The sequence below is a fragment of the Zalophus californianus genome, chromosome 8 (assembly GCF_009762305.2).
Source record: "Zalophus californianus isolate mZalCal1 chromosome 8, mZalCal1.pri.v2, whole genome shotgun sequence".
In the NCBI taxonomy this organism is placed as follows: Eukaryota; Metazoa; Chordata; class Mammalia; order Carnivora; family Otariidae; genus Zalophus; species Zalophus californianus.
Window position 1 is genome coordinate 121,930,550 of NC_045602.1, and position 22,287 is coordinate 121,952,836.

The 22,287-nt window shown below is 44.8% G+C and overlaps 1 pseudogene; it reads left to right on the forward strand.

Moving 5' to 3' along the window:
* Positions 1-386: 386 nt before the first annotated feature.
* On the forward strand, positions 387-13,850 carry LOC113938501 (annotated as a pseudogene).
* The last annotated feature ends 8,437 nt before the right edge of the window (positions 13,851-22,287 follow it).

Below are 22,287 nucleotides of genomic sequence, written 5' to 3' on the forward strand. Positions count from 1 at the left end.
CTCTTTCAACAAAGACCAAATTTTTGCTAAGCCCCCTGGCCTCTATGTGCCCCGTTCTTCCCCGTGCTCTCTGCTCTGCGGCCATTCTCTTCCCCTTTTCAGTCTCTTCGACCCCAAACAGCTTCTCTCCCGCTCCTGGGGATGCACACACATGTGTCTCATGTGTGTTTTCCCTTCACATCTTTACTCATTAGTCCCTTTCCCTCTGGGAGGCTCCCCTGTTATACTATCTCAGAGCCCTCTATTTTTCTCCCCCTCTTAGCCCACATTACAGATTTTATTTCTGCAGCCCTTCAGGGTTTCTTTAGGATCTGTCTTCCCCACTGCCAAGTGCTGAAGGGAAGTGCCCACATCTGACTTCTCCATAGCCCCAGCATGTGGGGCACAGTCCAACCTTGATAAACACCTAGGAGGTGCGCGACCCTGCCGTGGGCCTCCGGAGAATTCTGAAGGGTATGCGTGCTCATGCAAATGCGAGAGAATTCATTCCACACTGTCTTACAGTCTAGGTAAGTTTGATAAAATATTATCTATTTTATCTGCTCAGTCTGACTTCAAAAGTCCATGGGGAAATTTTATTTCAAAGCAGTTCCTATATTTAAACTTAGAAAAGGAAGAACAACCAGGATTTCTCCCATCTTCCCATTTGCGTCTTGAGCCATCTAAGCTCAGAGGGTGGCCAAGGCAGCAAATAAAGTAAGAGGCCATTGATATGCAAATATGTCATTAAGATTGGAGGCCCCACCCCAGAACTCTGTCTCAATTCTTTCCAAATCAAAGCCAATTTGCATTTAAAAAAAAATGAATCTCCCAAACTTGAAATTATTCTCCAAAGCTAAAATGTATGGAAATTAAACTATTGAAAATATTGAGCTTTCAATACAACACATTGCTGTTTGAGGGGAGAAAGCTGGCTGTCCTTCAACAATTGGGTTCTGTTTGGCTTGTGAAGGGCTACTGGGTTAAGGATGGACATTCTTGACCTTGGACTGCCCGCTATTTCTCTGGAGCATGGACACACCGAGCAGTTAAGGTTGGTGCTGCTTGAGACATCGCTCCCATTTTCGAGTTACAGAAACTGAGACTCAGAAGATCACTTGATGTATTTGAGATACAATCTAGTCTTCAGATTCCATGTACAGAGAACCTTTCTCAACACTTTTTAAACTGTCACATCCCCCAAAGGGCTGTGATTCTCTGTAGAGCAGAGACCAGACCTGCCGACGCTGCTCATGCCCACTCTGCCCAACAGATTTCACAGGAAATTTGGAACGTGTTTCTAATCTCACAGAAAAGAAGCAAAGCAAATTCCTTACAGGTAATAGCAAGAGGGTGGGGAGCCCTTCATCTGTCCTGCTGCCTAAACCGCATTTCACACAAAAGCCCCAAGGTGCCATAAAATCACTCTGGTGCCTGGATGCCAGGGTCAGAATTGATGACTTGAGAGGCCAAGGAGCGGAGCTGCTGTGATGATCTCAGAAAAGTGGGATGTGGCTGCTGAAGCCCAGAGCCCGCTCCCTGCAAACCTCAGCTCTGGTTGGCAGCGCTTTCACCTCCTGCTGATGGATGGTGGACCAGGGGCTCCCACACCAGGGGACAGCTCTCATCGCTGCTTTGAGCTTGGAGCCATGTCACTTTTGGGATTAGAAGGTTGTTCTCTGATTCAGATGATTCCTTCCTTCTCTGCAACAGTCTCACGGTAGGAAGTACGTAGTAGGCAGGACTGCAAGCTCTGCTGTGCACCAGCTCTGTGGTCTTCAGCAAGACTCCTCTGACCCTCAGTTTCCTCATCTGTAACGAGAGACCCTATCTTGTAGGGTTCCCGAGAGAATCAAATGAAATACTGTAATGGGAAATCTTTAGCTTGGCTCCTGGTGTCAAAGATGAAAAAAGCTGGGCACTGGTCAAAAAGTGTTAAGGACTGATTTTAATCAGTAACATACTATTGCAAAAGGGAAAAAGAGTCCAATGTGACCTGAACGCAACTTTCATATGTTCAGAGGTGACTGGGTGTTTTCAAGGGAGAATGAGGGGTTAGGGAGAGGGGTGAGTAGGGACTCAGTAGAGTCAGGGGAGTGAAAATTTACAAAAAGTGGGGGAGGGGTTTGTCCCTGTGAAACCCATCTGGGTTTGCTCCTCCCCTCCCACCTTTGCAGGCTGGAGAGAGACCGGAGCCCTGTCCTCAGGTGTCCTCTGGAAGAAACAGTCATTTCTTTTGGAAGCCTTGTGTTTTCTCAGGCAGGCACTTTAAGGGGGGCTAGGATCATCTTAGGGGTGCAGCCCTGAGTGTGTTAGTGTTTGTTCAAGTCTTTGTAGGCCCAGCTTGGGGCTTCACTGAGAAGTGGGCTCAGAGGAACCCGGCTAGAGTTTGGTCAAGGAGAGAGTCTTTGTCACTGTCAGGCAGTGGTTAAGAGAGAAGGTGGTTATTCATTTGTAAGTAAGTTAGAAGAGGGACCATCTGTGGGAACACCGAGTGGGGACACTGCATGGGACAATGTGTGGGGATGCTGTGTGAGTCACTGCATGTTGCTGTGGGGGACACTGTATGGAGACACAGCATGGACCTCTGCGTGAGGGTGCTGTGTGGGGAACACTGCTTAGAGATGCTTTGTGGCCAACAGCTGCTTGAGAGGTGGCAGCTCAAGAAGGTGGGACTGACTTGTGCTTTTGTAACCTTGGGGAAAATGTTCAAGCAAAAATATGAAAGGGACCAACTTAACAGGACAGCTTTTGATGTTTTATCGATATCCTGGCTGAGCGGGCTCTCAAATCCAGGTCTGGTTGACTCCAGGGCTGGTGAGCCATCATCATCTGGCACAAGGATGCAGCAGGAAAGACCACACCATAGTCCTGCGGGTCATCCTTCATGGTGGGCAGTGCTGGGCAGTCCAGGGATGCTGTTCCTGATGGAACAGAGGAGTGGGCAGGGGAGAAGTTAAGGTGAAGGAGTTCTGGCCCAAGCTATGGCAACTGCTCTGAAGGCACATGCCGCTTCCTGGGAGTGGCTCTAACTCTCCATTGTGTGCCTACTACCAAGCTTTGGGGCCTAGGAAAGCCTGCATTTGAGCTTTAGAAATAGACAAACACACAATGTCCTTCCCAGAATCCTCCTGCCCCATGGTGAATCATCAGCAATTTTTGGCCACTCAGTGTCTAGTCCTTCTTCTTCAGAAAGCCTGATATCCTCTAGGAGGAGCATAATAAAGTCCTTTTATAGCTCTTTCTATGTCCCAGGCCCTGTTCCAAGAGCATTATAGTTATTAACCTGTTTAATCCTTCCAACAGCCCCAGAGCTGAGTACTATCAGTATCTCTGTTTTAACATGTGGCAACAGAGGCACAGGGAGGCCAAGTAGCTTGGCCAGGGTCACACCTTAGCAGCAGGAAGTCAGCTCCTTATCCCTGCTTTATGCCATGGTGTGCATGACTGGTCTTGCTCTCCCCACCATAAAGTCAAAGGGTCCCATCCGTTCTGTCAGCCAAGTCCTGCCTGTCGCATCCCTGTAGAGCCAGAGAGTGGGCAGGTGGCACCAATTAGCTGAGGGACTCTAACGTAGGATGTGAGGCTGAGAGGATGTGAGGTTTCGCCGCAGATGCCCTCTTGGAACCGGGAAGGTCAGGTTTGCCTGGGAAGGCAGCTGGAAGGGGAAGGTGAATAGAGTGGAGCGGAGGAGACCGTGAGAGGTGGGTCCTAACTGTATTCTTTTCCCTGTGGCTGTTGTAACCAGTCACCGTAAGCTTCTTGGCTTTAAACAACACAAATCCATTGTCTGATAGTCGTGGAGGTCACAAGTCCAAAATGGATTTCACGAGGCTGAAATCTAGGTGTTGGCAGGGTTATATTCCCTCAGGATGCTCCGGGGAGGGCACCCCTTTCAGCTTCTAGAGTTCCATGCCGGGGCTTATGGCTCCTTCCTCCATCTTCAAAGCCAGAAGCATAGCATCTTCAACTCTCTCTATGCTTCTGCCTTTGCCCAGCTTTCTCCTCTGACTCGGAGCCTCCTGTGAACCTCTTACAAAGGTCTGTTGTGATTACCTTGGGCCCACCCGGATAACCCCAGATAATCTCCCCATCTCAAGAGCTTTCGCTTAATCCCAACTGAAGAGTCCCTTTTGCCCTATAAAGTAATGTCCATAGGTTCCAGGGTTTGGGACGCGAATGTATTTGGGGGGCCCTTATGCAGCCTCCCACATTGACTGTCTCCTTAGTGGGCCCTGCCCGGCGGGCAGCGTGGCCATCCTGGGGAGGAGATGTTCTCATCCAGCGTCCCCTCCTTGTGCCGGTGCCCCCTGGCGGAGCACACAACTGCACTGATGCAGTTGCCTACAAACTCTGGAGTCCTGGCTACGGTTCAAGGACAGGCGTCTCCCCGAGAGCCACCTCCTAGGGCGGCTGGAGTCATCGTCTTGCCACCTCCTTCCCTGAGAGCCCCCTCCATCTGCTCGAGCCATCATGTTGCCACATTCCCAGCACCTCTAACCAAACCTCACACCTTTTCTGAGAGGCAGCCAGGGCTGTGCTGGTGTGCAGACGTGGCCAGGTGGAATTGTTCCTTCTGCACAAGGCTGAAAATAGGAATTTGGTCTCCACAGTTTCCTGCTTCTCATGCTCCTTACAGAAGTGGGGCGAAGGAAAGGAGGTAGGAGACAGGCCTTTCAAGGGAGCCAGGGGCGGGAAACATTAGCCAAAAGAAATCAATACTAATGCATTACAGTAACACTGTCCACAACACCGGTATTGAACACTCATCAGCACTGAGTGATAAGCACTTTATGTTATTACTTACTTTATCAGAAATGATGAATGTAAAATTGAAACAGTACAAGAAAATATGCAGTAAAATATGTTCCCCTCCCCTCCTTAGAAGCAAACATTGTTTCTTATGTGTTTGTCTAGACTTTTTTTTTAATTTTTTTTTAAGATTTTATTTATTTATTTGAGAGAGAGAATGAGATAGAGAGAGAGCATGAGAGGGGGGAGGGTCCGAGGGAGAAGCAGACTCCCCGCCGAGCAGGGAGCCCGATGCAGGACTCGATCCCGGGACTCCAGGATCATGACCTGAGCCAAAGGCAGTCGCTTAACCGACTGAGCCACTCAGGCGCCCATTGTCTAGACTTTTTTAAATCTGTGAGCCACCATATATGGGCACGCCCTTCAAGTAACAAAAAATGGTTGCATCTCATACATTTTATACTGCTCCTTGCTTTTTGCATGTAACAATATAGGTGATTTTTCCATTTTAGCCCAAATAGCTTTATTTTATTTATTTGTTTTTATGAGCCTCAAAGATGTTAAAGCTACATGGCATTCCGTTTTATGGATTGTCATAATTCCTTAAACCACTTTACTTTTGAGGGATGTTTATGTCGTTCCCAGTCCTTTGTTCTTACAGAAAACAGGGCAGTGAAAATCTTTCTAGGTGTTTCTTTGCATACAAGTGTGAGTTTATCTTTAGAATAAATTCCTAACAGTAAAGTTGCTAGGTCTTATCTCTTTAGTCTTCACAGCAATCCTGGGAAGCAGGTGCTCTTATTATTTCCCCTTAATATACAGGGAATCAGACATACAGAGAGGCTAAGTAACTTGTTCAATAAATTACTAGTGGAGATTGGATTAAAACTAATTCTGTTGAGCACTGTGGAGACTACATAAAGGTATCAAGAACCTGAGTCTTCTAGAGACTCTAGACTTCCTTTTTCTTTTCTTTTTTCTTTTTTCTTTTTATTTATTTTTATTTTTTTAAAGATTTTATTTATTTATTCATGAGAAAGAGAGAGAGAGAGAGGCAGAGGGAGAAGCAGGCTCCCAAGGAGCAGGGAGCCCGATGCGGGACTCGATCCCAGGATCCTGGGATCATGACCTGAGCCGAAGGCAGATGCTTAACCATCTGAGCCACCCAGGCGCCCTCTTTCTTTTTTTTAAAGTAAGCTCTACACCCAATGCAGGACTTGAACTCACAACCCTGAGATCAAGAGTTGCATGCTCTACCAACTAAGCCAGCCAGGCGCCCCTAGACTTCTTGATATTAGAAACAGTTAAAAAACAAAACAAAACAAAACAAAGGGTTCTATTTTCTTTGCTCAGGAACATATTAATCACATTAATCATGATAGGATAGGTTATACTGCTGTAACAAATCAGTCCTCAAATCTGAGTATTTTAATGGGACAAAAGTTTATTTTTTGCTCTTGCAGACTCTGATGGAGCCTGTGGGTGCTCTCCTCTATCTGATGGTTCAGGGATCCAGGCTCTCTGAGATACTCCTCTCTCCACATATTATTGTCAGGTCCTCTCAGCAGGGAAAGAAATGAAAAGATATGCAGGAGGCACACCAGCTCCTATGTACATATGGGCTTGGAAGTGATACAGGTCACATTTGTTCATGTTCCATTTACTAAAACCATTCATATGGCCCCAACCTAACTGCAAGGGAGACTGGGAAGTAGTCTTCCTCTGTGTCCAGGAAGAAGATAAGGTATGGTGAGCCTTAGTTCAATCGTATTTATAAATATCCCATCCACCTTGAACAGGGAACTAAGGAATTTTAAGAAGCTTTGCTGTGCATTGTGCATAAAACTCCCATCTGCATTTCTCTGAGGAAACTTCAGGAAGGATTCATTTGTCTTTCATTGCCTTGGGAATCAGAACCCTATTTTTTTTTTCCTGATGTGACTCCAGTCTGAGACTAGAAAAAATGGCCAAGCATCATTTGAGTTTCATTAACAACATTAAAAATATCAATGTCTTAAATGATCTACTTAAATTAGAGCAGACTCAAGATTATTCTTCTAATGTATTTCTCACTTACTTGATCCCACTATGCTTTTTTAAGAGGGAGACAAAGAAGGTAGAGTAACTACAGGAGTTCTCACTTTGTGCCTAATTCACTTCCATCTTGTTTTTGCTGCAATCATGCTAAATGAGGTACTTACAGGCTCTTAATCAATAGCTATGGAAATTACAAATTATTTTAGTGTTTTGGTTCTCTGAAAATTGTTTGTTGTTATCATTTCAGGGTCCAGCCTTGGGAGTGTGTTGGAAATGTGCACGTCTCCCATTGCAGCAAGGGCAATGTAAATGGGCCCCAGGAAGTTGGGAATCTAGTTCTTGAGGGCACCAAGCTGAGGGATGTAGAATTTCTTTCAGTTGCATTTGGCTGTCTGGGAGGATGAGTGGGAAAAGATGAGAGTTGAATTGACGGAAGGTTGGGGTTCTCTTGGGTAGAAGAACTAAGGGGGTAGATGTTAAAGCATTAGCAAGAGTGGAGGAAGGGATGCTTCAAGTGGTCCAGGTTGAAAAGGGATGAAGATGAAGTGGTAATTTTTTAAGAAAGGCAGGAGTCCTAGGGACAAGGAGTGTCAGTGAGGTCAAAGAAGAGGTATCATGGGATTAAGGAATGGAGTGAGAAAGGAACACAGGCAAATATTGTTAAAGTCAAGGAGAACATGGAGGGTTGGATGGGTCTTCTATGAGAATATTGAATTCTCCCAAGATTCTGCCAGGAGCGTTAAAGATAACCCAACTGTAGAGGCATGAGCCTCAAAGTAGAAAGGATATTTTTCACATAAGTGAAAATGTAGTGATCTGCTAAACTGTTCACAGAGGTTATTTTGGTGAGGAGAGAGATATTGTTGGCTATTTATTTATACACTTCTGCATTAATTGGCTTGTCATAATGGCCAGAATTAGCTTTTGTAGTCCGAAAGCAAATCTATTAAAGTCTAGAAAAAAAATTGAAGACGACTAGAAAAATTAAAAAAGAAAATTGATGGTCTGGAAGAAGTGCTTGCCACATAGCAAGTGCTCTACAATTGGTAATTAGCAACATTATGACTGTTATCATGGTTAATGGCAACACTCTTCATGCTAGCATGCTAGAGCAGATTCTCACTGTCTCCTGATAGAATTCCTGCGGCTCCGTCTCCTCCATTTCCCGAATTCCATGCTGCTGATGGGGAACGGAACTCAGCCCTGCAAGCGTTCCTTCTCCATGCTTGCTTCATCATGCTTCATACTGAGTTGTGTTCCTGTACTATGCAGTGATAAGATCCTGATATTTGGATTTGGCTCGGGGGGAGAGAGAAGACGCCACGTAGGTCCCATAAGCAGCTGTCCCACCTTTTCATTAGCAGACATTTATTGTCACCAGTAGATATCCCTGGTTTTCTACCCAACGCCCTTTCTCTGATTCTTCCCTGCTAACAGAGTCTTGATTTTGATCAGGCAGCAAGGTGCCCAGCTTCAGTCCACTTACCTTCTGATAGTGATTGGTCTGGAAGTGGACGCTGTGACCAGCTCTGGTGAATGAGATAAAGGGATGTCTGCTGGGGCTTCTGGGAAGCTGCTTCTCTAGTAAGATAGAGCAGCCATTTAGCTGCAAGCGCTCTTAGTTCTTGCTTTGTGCATTATCCTGTGAGGATGATGAGGACATGATAGCTTGTCTCAGCCATCCTGATTGCATGAGAGCCGACTCAGGGATGGCAGAGTGGAAGGATTCCAGGAGCCTTGGTTCTTGGTGTCATTGAGTTGCCCCTCCTCCAATCCACTTCTGAATTCCTTAAGTAAACCATAAATGTTCTCATGGTTTAAGCCATTGTTGGTTGGGATTTCTGTTCCTGGAGCTGAAAACATTTCCAATGGTGCAGGACTCTGTGCTGGAGATGGGGGTGTACTGCTGAATTGGATACATCTCCTGCCCTTGGGGAACTCACAGCCCCATGGAGAAGCACCTCTTGGGAGCTGCATCTGGGCCCAGCATCGACAGGGCTGAGCTGGGAGGTGTGGTGGTGTGGAAGGGTCAGGCGCCTGGCCTGTGGGACACTCATGGGCCCACTCATCCCTTGTGTCCCATCACTTGTAGTCCCACCCACCCCTCAGGACATGAGCCGTGATGGCCAGGAACTAGGTAGCTCTCTTTTTGAAGGCCGATGCTCACATTTCAGTGAAGCATTCAGATTACACTAGGGCTACAAATTAACACATTATTTTAGGCCATTTCTGGGCCATAATTTTATCCTCCCCTTAGCTGTTTACTGCATGCAAATTTTCCACTCCATGCAAATCACTCACTTTATGCAAATCTTTTACCGTACGTTTCCCAGCCCCAGCACCTGTGCCAGCCAGAATTGAATGATTCAGGCCTTGGAGCATTAAAGTGCAAACACTTAACTCAAGTAATCTCTCAGGGGGTGCGGGGAGAGTTGAGCTTCGGATGCTGGGGACAGCAGCCTTTGCAAACAGCCTGCTTCCCTTGTAGGGTGTGCTGAACTCTGCTGCCTCCCCCACCCCTCTTCCCTAGTTATCTGCAAGCCCCTTCCAGGTGGTAATGACTATTTGGAGTAAATATTTTGATGTGAATGGAATGATTAAGTCCTGGCTGGCTCTGCACAGAACCTTAAGGCAATTAGGTTTCCCAATCAGTGCCGGTGAGTGCATCATTGTGCCTGGCTGGGCTCAGTGAGGTGCAACAGGGAGACTGCTGCTCTGAGGTAGGCCTCCTGGGGGAGGGTGTGAAGTAGTGACCGCCTAACCTTGGATGCATGCTGCCATCATGTAGGGAGCTTGAAACAATACTCATGCCTGGGTCCCATCCTTAAGTATTCTGATTGAATTGATCTAAGTTATTATTATACCTTAGGTTTGATTATCTGATTATCCATAGGACACAGGAAAACCTCACCTAGGACACTGACTGTTGAGTTTCTCTGGTGTTCCTCCCTGCCCTCCAGCAGCCCCAGTATAGAGCCTTACAATGTTGGTCCCTTCTGTGAGCACCAGGCAGGAAAAACTCCAGAAACTCTTCTGTACATCCTGTAATTTATTCACTCCAGCCCCCATGGAAGATAGTTTCATTTTATTGGTGAGGAAATTGGCTCAAAAAAGTGGCTCACCTCAAGTCCCCCAGCCAGAAAGCAGCAAAGATGCGTCTGGCAATCAGGATTCCTGCTGCCAATGTACAGCCCGTCAGTCATTCCTAAGACACCACTTTTTCTTTTTTTTCTTTTTTTTTCTGTTGTTTATATTTTTTATTTTATTTGACTTTTAATCATGTATATTTATAACACTTAAAATCAAAATATTACTGAAAATAAAATTCTAAGATGGCTATGTTCTTTGTATGTATCACTTTTGTATCATTTTAAAAACTCTACTTAAAGGAAATAATCTGAAAATAAGATAGTGGTGAGTAAATTATGGTACAGCCAAATTTAGAAATATAAAGCAGTCACCAAAATTAAGATTCTAAATTGCTTTTAATGATACTGGAAAGTTGTGGTTTATTTATTCATCCATGTCATAAATTTTTACTGAGTGCCTATTTTATGTCCTAGAACACAATACTAAAATACAAAGGCAAGATACAACATTATCCTCATATAATGATGTAAACTGCTTAAATATAAGATAGAAAAATGGAAGGAAACCAAATATTAATCTTTGTTATCTGTTGGTAAGAAGATTATTCTTGATATATACATTTGAACATGCTTATTAGATACACAGGTGGTAATGATAAATGTTTATTACAACCTTTATGTTTAGAACAAATTTTGGCTTATTTTATTACTCCCCTGTGGAATATTTCCAGGAGCAAAAAAAAAAAAATGTTGAGGGTTATTTACACATAAAAGAAACTGGATCATTGGTGGGAGTCTGCATTATGAGGACCCTGAGCTGAACTTTCAAATGCAATCTTCTTCCTATTTCAGTTTTATGGACAGACGCTGAGAATGGGGCACCTGCACCATGGATCCCTCCACTGGTGTTACCAACAGTTCCAGCCTCCAGATTTCCCAGTTCATCCTTATGGGGCTCCCAGGTATTCACACCTGGCAGCACTGGCTCTCCCTGCCCCTGTCTCTGCTCTACCTCTTAGCTCTTGGTGCCAACACCCTCATCATGATCACCATCCAACGTGAGGTCATGCTGCACGTGCCTATGTAGCATTTTCTGGGCATACTGGCCGTTGTGGACATGGGCCTGGTCGCCACCATCATGCCAAAGATCCTGGCCATCTTCTGGTTTGATGCCAAGGCCATCAGCCTCCCTGAGTGCTTTGCTCAGATCTATGCCATCCACTCTTTTATGGGCATGGAGTCAGGCATCTTCTTCTGCATGGCTGTCGATAGATATGTGGCCATCTGCTACCCCCTTCGGTACCCCTCCATAGTCACCGAGGCTTTCGTGATCAAAGCCACACTGTCCATGGTGCTCAGGAATGGCCTGCTGACCATCCCAGTGCCCATCCTGGCTGCCCAGTGACACTACTGCTCCAGGAATGAAATTGACCACTGCCTGTGCTCTAACTTGGGGGTCACCAGTCTGGCCTGTGAAGACACCACTTTTTCTAAGATTTAAACCCTGTGACAGCCTTACCGGGGACCCTGGACATTAAAATCCTGCTTCTCAGTCTAGTGCCCTGACTCTCTGTAGATGGGGGATCTGGGGCTCCTCCTCCCAGCCCTGGGGCCATCAGGAGGCTCAACAGCCAGGGGAGGGGGGGCAGGGAAGAGCCTTCCCATCAGCTCTGGAAACCCTGACAGCAAAGAGCAGAGCTGCCCACCAGAGGGAAGTCCACAGCACCAAGGGGTCCTGGGTGCTCTGAGTGGAGGGAAATAACAAAGACAGCAATGGAGGACGATGAGTTTGGAAGCCAACTGACCAGAGAGTTCCAATCCTTTGTTTGACCCTGGAGAAGTCTCTTGACTTCTCTGAGCTTCAGGTTCCTAACTGATAAGATGAGGATTATGGCTGCATCTGCCTTTTGGGTTTGTGAGGACAACCTAAGACAATGGATGTCATGTCCCTAGAACAGTGCCTGGTGCATAGTAGGTGTTCACCTTATGTTCATTTCTTTCTCTTCCTCTTTCCCTTTCCCCTTGATTTCCTTTGGTACAGATGACACAGACTATAATTTTTATGAAAGCTTGTAACTATGTAGCAAACAGGACACAAAGGACATAATCACAGAGAAGCTGAAATGGGGGACATTATTGGTTTAATTCTTTAATGTTAAAAAAATTAAGCTCCTAAAAGAGCCTTTGAATCAAGCATATTGTATGGTTCTGAAAACCCCAGCAGGATGGGCAAAGTGCCATCTCTTCCATCCCACATCACAAATCTGCCTCCTCTGCATTGTTCCTAGGACGGTTGTGAGTGAGCAGCTCAGGAAACCCCCAGCTAGGCATCGCCCCAACACCCCCCAGGAAGCCCCACAGCCCTTTCCTCCTTGCCCGTCTCGGGTTGTGGCCTCTGATCGTTTTGTGACCATGCTGGTGGCCCAGTGTCCATTGAAAGGCCTCTGCATGGCTAACCTAACAAATATTGGATCCAGGAAGGAATGACGGAAGGAATGCATGCTTCCCAGGGCTTGGAGCCACTTCCAGAAAGACTAGGGTCCTGTGGCTTTCTGAGCCCAGAGACTGGCCGGGTTTGCTGAGCGTTGACGTGTTCTGCGTGGGGTGCAGAGGGCAGCCCCTCTCAGCCTGTGCTGGGGCTGTGTAAACAGGAGCTGCTCTCAGGCCTTGCCTTCTCCAGATTCCTCTAGGCTACAGTCCTATGCCTGATCTTCTGGTTCTCAGTTTCAGGGACCCTGGGTTCCCTGCATTCTCATTTTGGCTCCATACCCAGTTCCCATCCCAATCTTCAGCCAGTTTCTTGAAGCTTGGCTTGCCCTCCCCCCACTTTTCTCTGGGACATGACTTCTAGCCTCTGTGCCAGACATATATTCCACTTCCTTCAGTGGTTCCTCACCCTCTGCCTGCCCAGGCCACAGGACTCAGGGCTCAACCTTCTCCAGCCAGGGAAGCTGGTTGATTTGGATTTAGGTCCCAATTCCAGCATTTACAATGTACATGCACTTAGGCTGTTTTGTCTGCCCAAGCTTCAGGGAGAGAAACTGAGTCTCAGGAAAGGAAGGCCATCACCCATGTTCAGTGAGAGCCGGAATCCCAGACTGTAAGGCTAACACAGACTCCTTGTTCCCTAGATGAGAATGCTCCTTTCCATATTAAATTGGAATTTTTTTTCCTCTCCACACCCCCACCCTGGACTCCCCACCCCTCTTCCTCCTTCTTCAGACAAAGATGGGCCACATCAGGGCTGGCTGCCAGCAAATGAAGTTTCTAGCAGTATGACCTTGGGCAAGTCACCTGCACTCTGTATTTCAGTTTCATCTTTTTTTTAAATTTTTTATTGTTATGTTAATAACCATATGTTACATCATTAGTTTTTGATGTAGTGTTCCATGATTCATTGTTTGTGCATAACACCCAGTGCTCCATGCAGAATGTGCCCTCTTGAATACCCATCACCAGGCTAACCCATCCCCCCACCCTCCTCCCCTCTAGAACCCTTAGTTTGTTTTTCAGAGTCCATCGTCTCTCATGGTTCGTCTCCCCCTCCGACTTACTCCCCTTCATTCTTCCCCTCCTGCTTCTTCTTTTTCTTTTTCTTAATATATGTTGCATTATTTGTTTCAGAAGTACAGATCTGTGATTCAACAGTCTTGCACAATTCACAGCGCTCACCATAGCACATACCCTCCCCAATGTCTATCACCCAGCCACCCCATCCCTCCCACTCCCCACCACTCCAGCAACCCTCAGTTTGTTTCCTGAGATTAAGAATTCCTCATATCAGTGAGGTCATATGATACATGTCTTTCTCTGATTGACTTATTTCACTCAGCATAACACCCTCCAGTTCCATCCACGTCGTTGCAAATGGCAAGATCTCATTCCTTTTGATGGCTGCATAATATTCCATTGTGTATATATACCACCTCTTCTTTATCCATTCATATGTCGATGGACATCTTGGCTCTTTCCACAGTTTGGCTATGGTGGACACTGCTGCTATAAACATTGGGGTGCACGTACCCCTTTGGATCCCTACATTTGTATCTCTGTGGTAAATACCCAGTAGTGCAATTGCTGGATCGTATGGTAGCTCTATTTTCAACTGTTTGAGGAACCTCCATACTGTTTTCCAGAGGGGTTGCACCAGCTTGCATTCCCACCAACAGTGTAGGAGGGTTCCCCTTTCTCCACATCCCCACCAACATCTGTCGTTTCCTGACTTGTTAATTTTAGCCATTCTGACTGGTGTGAGGTGGTATCTCATTGAGGTTTTGATTTGGATTTTCCCTGATGCCAAGCAATGTTGAGCACTTTTTCATGTGTCTGTTGGCCATTTGGATGTCTTCTTTGGAAAAATATCTGTTCATGTCTTCTGCCCATTTCTTGATTGGATTATTTGTTCTTTGGGTGTTGAGTTTGATAAGTTCTTTATAGATTTTGGATACTAGCCCTTTATCTGATATGTCATTTGCAAATATTTTCTCCCATTCTGTCGGTTGTCTTTTGGTTTTGTGGACTGTTTCTTTTGCTGTGCAAAAGATTTTATCTTGATGAAATTCCAATAGTTCATTTTTACCCTGGCTTCCCTTGCCTTTGGCGATGTTTCTAGGAAGAAGCTGCTGCGGCTGAGGTCGAAGAGGTTGCTACCTGTGTTCTCCTTTAGGATTTGGATGGACTCCTGTCTCACGTTTAGGTCTTTCAACCATTTGGAGTCTATTTTTGTGTGTGGTGTAAGGAAATGGTCCAGTTTTATTCTTCTGCATGTGGCTGTCCAATTTTCCCAACACCATTTGTTGAAGAGACCGTCTTTTTGCCATTGGACATTCTTTCCTGCTTTGTCAAAGATAAGTTGACCATAGAGTGGAGGGTCCATTTCTGGGCTCTCGATTCTGTTCCATTGATCTATGTGTCTGTTTTTGTGCCAGTACCATACTGTCTTGATGATGACAGCTTTGTAATAGAGCTGGAAGTCCGGAATTGTGATGCCGCCAGCTTTGCTTTTCTTTTTCAAGATTCCTCTGGCTATTCGGGGTCTCTTCTGGTTCCATACAAATTTTAGGATTATTTGTTCCATTTCTTTGAAAAAGGTGGATGGTATTTTGATGGGGATTGCATTGAATGTGTAGATTGCTCTAGGTAACATTGACATCTTCACAATGTTGGTTCTTCCAATCCATGAGCATGGAACGTTTTTCCATTTCTTTGTGTCTTCTTCAATTTCTTTCATGAGTATTCTATAGTTTTCTGAGTACAGATCCTTTGCCTCTTTGGTTAAATTTATTCCTAGGTATCTTATGGTTTTGGGTGCAATTGTAAATGGGATCGACTCCTTGATTTGTCTCGCTTCTGTCTTGTTGTTGGTGTATAGGAATGCCACTGATTTCTGTGCATTGATTTTCTAGCCTGCTATTTGACTGAATTCCTGTATGAGTTCTAGCAGTTTTGGGGTGGAGTCTTTTTGATTTTCCACATACAGTATCATATCATCTGCAAAGAGTGAGAGTTTGACTTCCTCTTTGCCGATTTGGATGCCTTTGATTTCTTTTCGTTGTCTGATTGCTGTGGCTAGGACTTCTAATACTATGTTGAATAGCAGTGTTGAGAGTGGACATCCCTGCCGCGTTCCTGACCTTAGGGGAAAAGCTCTCAGCTTTTCCCCATTGAGAATGATATTCGCTGTAGGTTTTTCATAGATGGCTTTTATGATATTGAGGTATGTACCCTCTATCCCTATACTCTGAAGAGTTTTGATCAAGAAAGGATGCTGTACTTTGTCAAATGCTTTTTCTGCATCTATTGAGAGGATCATATGACTCTTGTTCTTTCTTTTGTTAATGTATTGTATCACGTTGATTGATTTGCGGATGTTGAACCAGCCTTGCAGCCCAGGGATAAATCCCACTTGGTCATGGTGAATAATCCTTTTAATGTACTGTTGGATCCTATTGGCTAGTATTTTGGTGAGAATTTTTGCATCCATATTCATCAAGGATATTGGTCTGTAATTCTCCTTTTTGATGGGGTCTTTGTCTGGTTTTGGGATCAAGGTAATGCTGGCCTCATAAAACGAGTTTGGAAGTTTTCCTTCCATTTCTATTTTTTGGAACAGTTTCAGGAGAAGAGGTATTAATTCTTCTTGAAATGTCTGATAGAATTCCCCTGGGAAGCCATCTGGCCCTGGGCTTTTGTTTCTTGGGAGATTTTTGATGACTGCTTCAATTTCCTTAGGGGCTGTAGGTCTGTTCAGGTTTTCTATTTCTTCCTGGTTCAATTTTGGTAGTTGATACATCTCTAGGAGTACACCCAATTCTTCCAGGTTATCTAATTTGCTGGCATAGAGTTGCTCATAATATGTTCTTATAATTGTTTGTATTTCTTTGGTGTTGGTTGTGATCTCTCCTCTTTCATTCATGATTTTGTGGATTTGGGGCCTTTCTCTTTTCTTTTTGATAAGTCTGGCCAGGAGTTTATCAATCTTGTTAATTCTTTCAAAGAACCAGCTCCTAGTTTCGTTGATCTGTTCTACTGTTCTTTTGGTTTCTAGTTCATTGATTTCTGCTGTGATCTTTATGATTTCTCTTCTCCTGCTGGGTTTAGGCTTGATTTGCTGTTCTTTCTCCAGCTCCTTTAGGTGTAGGGTTAGGTTGTGTATTTGAGACCTTTCTTGTTTCTTGAGAAAGGCTTGTATTGCTATATACTTTCCTCTCAGGACTGCCTTTGCTGTTATCCCAAAGATTTTGAACAGTTGTGTTTTCATTTTCATTGGTTTCCATGAATTTTTTTAATTCTTCTTTAATTTCCTGGTTGACCCATTCATTCTTTAGTAGGATGCTCTTTAGCCTCCATGTATTTGAGTTCTTTCCGACTTTCCTCTTGTGATTGAGTTCTAGTTTCAAAGCACTGCGGTCTGAAAATATGCAGGGAATGATCCCAATCTTTTGGTACCAGTGGAGACCTGATTTGTGACCTAGGATGTGATCAATTCTGGAGAATGTTCCATGGGCACTAGAGAAGGATGTGTATTCCGTTGCTTTGGGATGGAACGTTCTGAATATGTCTGTGAAGTCCATTTGGTCCAGTGTGTCATTTAACGTCTTTATTTCCTTGCTGATCTTTTGCTTAGATGATGTGTCCATTTCAGTCAGGGGGGTGTTAAAGTGCCCCACTATTATTGTATTGTTGTCAATGTGTTTCTTCGCTTTTGTTATGAATTGCCTTATATAATTGGCTGCTCCCATATTCGGGGCATAGATATTTACAATTGTTAGATCTTCTTCTTGGATAGACCCTTTAAGTAGGATATAGTGTCCTTCCTCATTTCTTATTACAGTCTTTGGTTTAAAATCTAATTTGTCTGATATAAGGAATGCCACCCCAGCTTTCTTTTGGTGTCCATTAGCATGGTAAATGGTTTTCCACCCCCTCACTTTCAATGTGGGGGTGTCTTTGGGTCTAAAATGAGTCTCTTGCAGACAGCATATTGATGGGTCTTGTTTTTGAATCCAATCTGATAGCCTGTGTCTTTTGATTGGGGCATTGAGCCCATTTACATTCAGGGTAAGTATTGAAAGGTATGAATTTAGTGCCATTGTATTGCCTGTAAGGTGACTGTGACTGTATATTGTCTGTGTTCTTTTCTGATCTATGCTGCTTTTAGGCTCTCTCTTTGCTTAGAGGACCCCTTTCAATATTTCTTGGAGGACTGGTTTCGTGTTTGCACATTCCTTTAGTTTTTGTTTGTCCTGGAAGCTTTTGATCTCTCCTTCTATTTTCAATGACAGCCTAGCTGGATATAGTATTCTTGGCTGCATATTTTTCTCGTTTAGTGCTCTGAAGATATCTTGCCAGTCCTTTCTGGCCTGCCAGGTCTCTGTGGATATGTCTGTTGCCAATCTAATATTTCTACCATTGTAGGTTACATCTCTCTTCTCCTGAGCTGCTTTCAGGATTTTCTCTTTGTCTCTGAGACTCGTAAGTTTTATTATCAGATGTCGGGGTGTTGACCTATTATTATTGATTTTGAGAGGGTTTCTCTGTGCCTCCTGGATTTTGATGCCTGTTTCCTTCCTCACATTAGGAAAGTTCTCTGCTATTATTTGCTCCAATATACCTTCTGCCCCTCTCTCTCTTTCTTCTTCTTCTGGGATCCCAATTATTCTAATGTTGTTTCGTCTTATTGTATCACTTATCTCTTGAATTCTGCCCTCGTGATCCTGTAGTTGTTTATCTCTCTTTTTCTCAGCCTCTTTATTTTCCATCATTTGGTATTCTATATCGCTGATTCTCTCTTCTGCCTCATTTATCCTAGCAGTTAGTGCCCCCATTTTTGATTTCGACTTGGTTAGATTTTAGTTCTCTTATTTCTCCAGAAAGGGTTTCTCTAATAACTTCCACACTTTTTTCAAGCCCAGCTAGTATCTTTAAAGTCATGATTCTGAACTCTAGGTCCGACATCGTACTAATGTCTGTATTGAGTAGGTCCCTGGCTGACAGTACTACCCCTTATTCTTTTTGCTGAGGTAATTTTTTCATCTTGTCATTTTGTCCAGAGGAGAATAGATGAATGAGAGAACAAAATGCTAACAGGTTAACAACGTCCCCAGCAAATATACTGTATACAAATCAGAAAAGACCTGAAACCAGGGGAAAAGAAAGGGAAAGAAAGAAAAAAGAAAGAGAGGAAAAAAAGAAAAAAAAAAGAAAAAATAAAAACAGAACAATACAAAAAAAGCAGAATATGATCAAATATGATCAGGCTAGTGCATAGATCAGTGCCACACACTAGATTTTGGGCGTATTTTGGTCTGTTAGAAAAAAGTGCCACCTAAAGTTTTAAAGGAAGAAAGACATATATGTACAAAATAAGGGTTGATATAATGAAGGGATGGAAGATGACCCTAAAGATGAAAATTATAAAAGATTTTATAAAAGGAATTGATAAGATAAGTTGTTTGAAAAAAGAAAGAAGAAGACTTAAAAAAAAAGGAAAAAAGGGAGAGAATGTGATCAGGCAGGAGAGTAGAACAAAGCCATACACTAGTGATTTAGGGTATATTTTGATCTGTTAGAAGAAACTGTATCTCAAAATTTTAAAGAGAGAACAACTTATATATATATGCCAAAAATAAGGGTAAGTATTATGAAGGGATAAAATATGACTCTAAAAATGAAAAATAAAAAATGTTTTGTTTTTTAAAAAGGGATTGATAAGATGTTGGTTGAAAAAGGGAAAAAAGAAAAATTAAAAAAAACAGTTAAAAAAATTAACTTTGATGAACTAATGAATCATGGTAAAAAAAAGCCATGAATTCTATGTGCAGTATTCCCGTAGCGCTGGAGTTCTCCAGTTCTCCTTGATCGGTAAACTTGGTCTTGGCTTGCTGGCTGTTCGTGCTGATCTTCTGGGGGAGGGGCCTGTTGCCGTGGTTTCGAAATGTCTTTGCCGGAGGCGGAATTGCCCCACCCTTGTCCGTCGGGCCAAGCAAAGTGCTCGGGTTTGCTCTCAGGAGCTTTTGTTCCCTGTAAGCTCTCGGTACAGCTTTGGAGGACCAGGGCGAAAATGGTGGCCTCCCAATCTCCACCTGGAGGAGCTGAGAACTCGGGGCCCCGCTCCTCAGTGCGCCCCCACAGAAAAGCAGTCACTCTCGTCTCCCTCATCTCCGGCCGCACTCCGTGCTCACCCGGCCTGTGACCGAGCATTTGTATCTCTGGCACCTGACCCCGTGTAGAGTCTCCAAACCCAGCAGATCCCTGCCGTGCGTTCCCCCGCCGCTCCTCCCGGGGGAGGAAGGGGAGTCTCCCCGGCTCTGCCGCTTGTTGGGTCCCTGCTGGAGGAGCAGTGGCCCGACTGGGCCGCGGATCACAGTTTATGGCAACCCCGAGCTCAGAGCCCGCGCCTCAGCTCCTTCTCTGCAGCCGGCTTCCCCACTCTGATCCCTGGGAGCTCTGCCGCACTCAGGCACCCCTGGTCTTTCTGTGACCCCGAGGGTCCTGAGACCACACTGTCCCGGGAGGATTCCACCCCCTGCTTAGCCACTGCAGCGACGTTCCTCAGCGGAGCCGGCTTCTAAAAGGTCCGATTTTGTGCTCCGCGGCTCTATCACTTGCCAGAAGCGGCCGATGGAGGCCCCTCCCCCGCCGTCTATCCTTCTGAATATCGCCTCGGATTCACTTCTCCGCACGTCCTACCTTCCAGTAAGTGGGCGCTTCTCTGTTCAGAGAGTTGTTGCTACTCTCCTCTTCGATCTCCTGTTGAGTTCGTAGGTGTTCAGAATGGTTTGATCCCTATTCAGCTGAATTCCTGAGACCAGACGAAATCTAGGTCTCCTACTTCTCCGCCATCTTGCTCCACCACCCTCAGTTTCATCTTCTATAAAATAAGGATTGCAGTGGGACCCACCTCATGCCATATAAGGTAACATTCATAGGTTCTGGGGATCAGGATGTGGGTATCTTTTGTGGGGGCCATCATTGGAGGCCTGGGTCCTCCTTCATTCTCTAGGTCTCTGCCGTCCTTCCCCATCAGCTGGATGCCAGTTTACTCATCTCCCTGAATCTTTTTTTTAAAGTATTTATTTATTTATTTATTCATTTAAGTAATCTCTACACCCAGTGTGGGGCTTGAACTCATAACCCCAAGATTAAGAGTTGCGTGCTCTTCCAACAGTGCTAGCCAGACAGCGAGAGAGGGAACACAAGCAGGGGGAGTGGGGGAGGGAGAAGCAGGCCTCCCACTGAGCAGGGAGCCTGATGTGGAACTCGATCCCAGGACCCTGGGACCATGACCTGAGCTGAAGGCAGACACTTAACGACTGACCCACCCAGGCGCCCAGCAAAAGTTTCTTATGTAGGAAAGTCAACTCTTCTTTCCCAACTCAGAAAGGCCAAGGGACAAAATGGGTGTTCTTTTCTTGAAAAATTGAATGGTCTCAGAGAGACGGCCTCTGGCATCTGGGTTGGGTAGACTTAACCACTGGGCATAGTGTCTAGAACTGCAGAAAATTATTATGTTAATATTTTTAGGGGCTCCCAAAGATGTTATAATTTATTTTAAAACTCAGAAAAAATAAGTATAAGAATAATGAATATAAAATAATGAATCCAGCCTGAATTATTTCATCTTTATACCAACACAGTCATACATTTTAAAATAATGTTTTATGGAGGAAGGGACCAGGAAGGCAAAAGTGCCCAAGGCCCATGAAAATCATAATGTGGCCATGATCCAGGGTCCTCTAGCATGAGGACCAGCTCCCAACCCATCACTCCAAAAGGAAGCCCACTCAGACGTTTAGTGCCACACTATTGAAAATTAGGTGAGATCCAAACCTCAATGCACACTGATGCACAATGCATCAGCTCAAACAGTAGTCATGGTGGGAAGGCTGGGTTCAAAATCTTCAAGACCCAGTCAGTTCAGGATCCCCCTTGGGTGTGTGGAACAGACCAGAAAGCCAAGGTCCCATTGACTTCCAGGGTGGTTGTCAGGCTAGTGCAGGTGACTTGAGTCAGAAATAACTCACAGGTTCATGCAACACACATTTCCTGAACTGGGACTCAGGGTTGAGTAAGAGATGGCTCCTGTCCTCTGGTATGCCTAGTGTTCATAGGGGGCCAGAAACCACCCTGATAATGACAATACTGTAGTCCCAAGGGCCCTAAGAAACACGTGTGCTGTGTCATGAAGCGCAGAGGCTTCACACAGAAGGTCATATTTTCTATTTCTAAAATATAGAATGAGAATGTTTGACAGGCAGTCAGGGATAGGATGTTGAGGCATAGGGAACAGTATGAATGGGTGCTCAGCAGTGTGGAAGTCCACTGCATGTTTGGAGAAAGGTGGACAGCCTACTAAGGCTGGTGTGGCTGTGTGGTTTAGTGGTTAAGTGCACAGATTATAGGTGCTCACTTACCTGGCCTTTAACCTCACTTCTGCTATTTCTCATCTGTGAGATCCTTGGCACATTTCTTAATGTCTCTATTTTTCACCTTTCCATATGTAGGGTTAGAAGGATAATGACAGTACCTACCTCAAAGGACTTTTTTCAGGATTAATAAAATATGCATCCTGGAATAAAGGAAGTGCTATATAAATGTTACCTGTTATTATTACCTCCACCTGTTTCGACTATGGCCACTTCTCCCACCTCCACTGATAAGCTGTGAGCTCCTCAAGGGTAGGAACTATGCTCCTCTCACCTCTGTCTCACCCAGGACCTTGCACCATATAGGTGCTCATAAGGCATATTGAATTGTGTCAACTTCTGAAAGGATGATACATATAATCAGTGAGGCATTTTCTTTTCTTTGTTCTGAGAGAAGGAGATTGAGCTCCTTCCTCCAGGTGATGTCTTTGGTTGCCTGAGATGCAGGTGGGATGAAGACCAGGTGGTATTTATGGAGTATTTCCCCCGGGGCATGGCCTCCT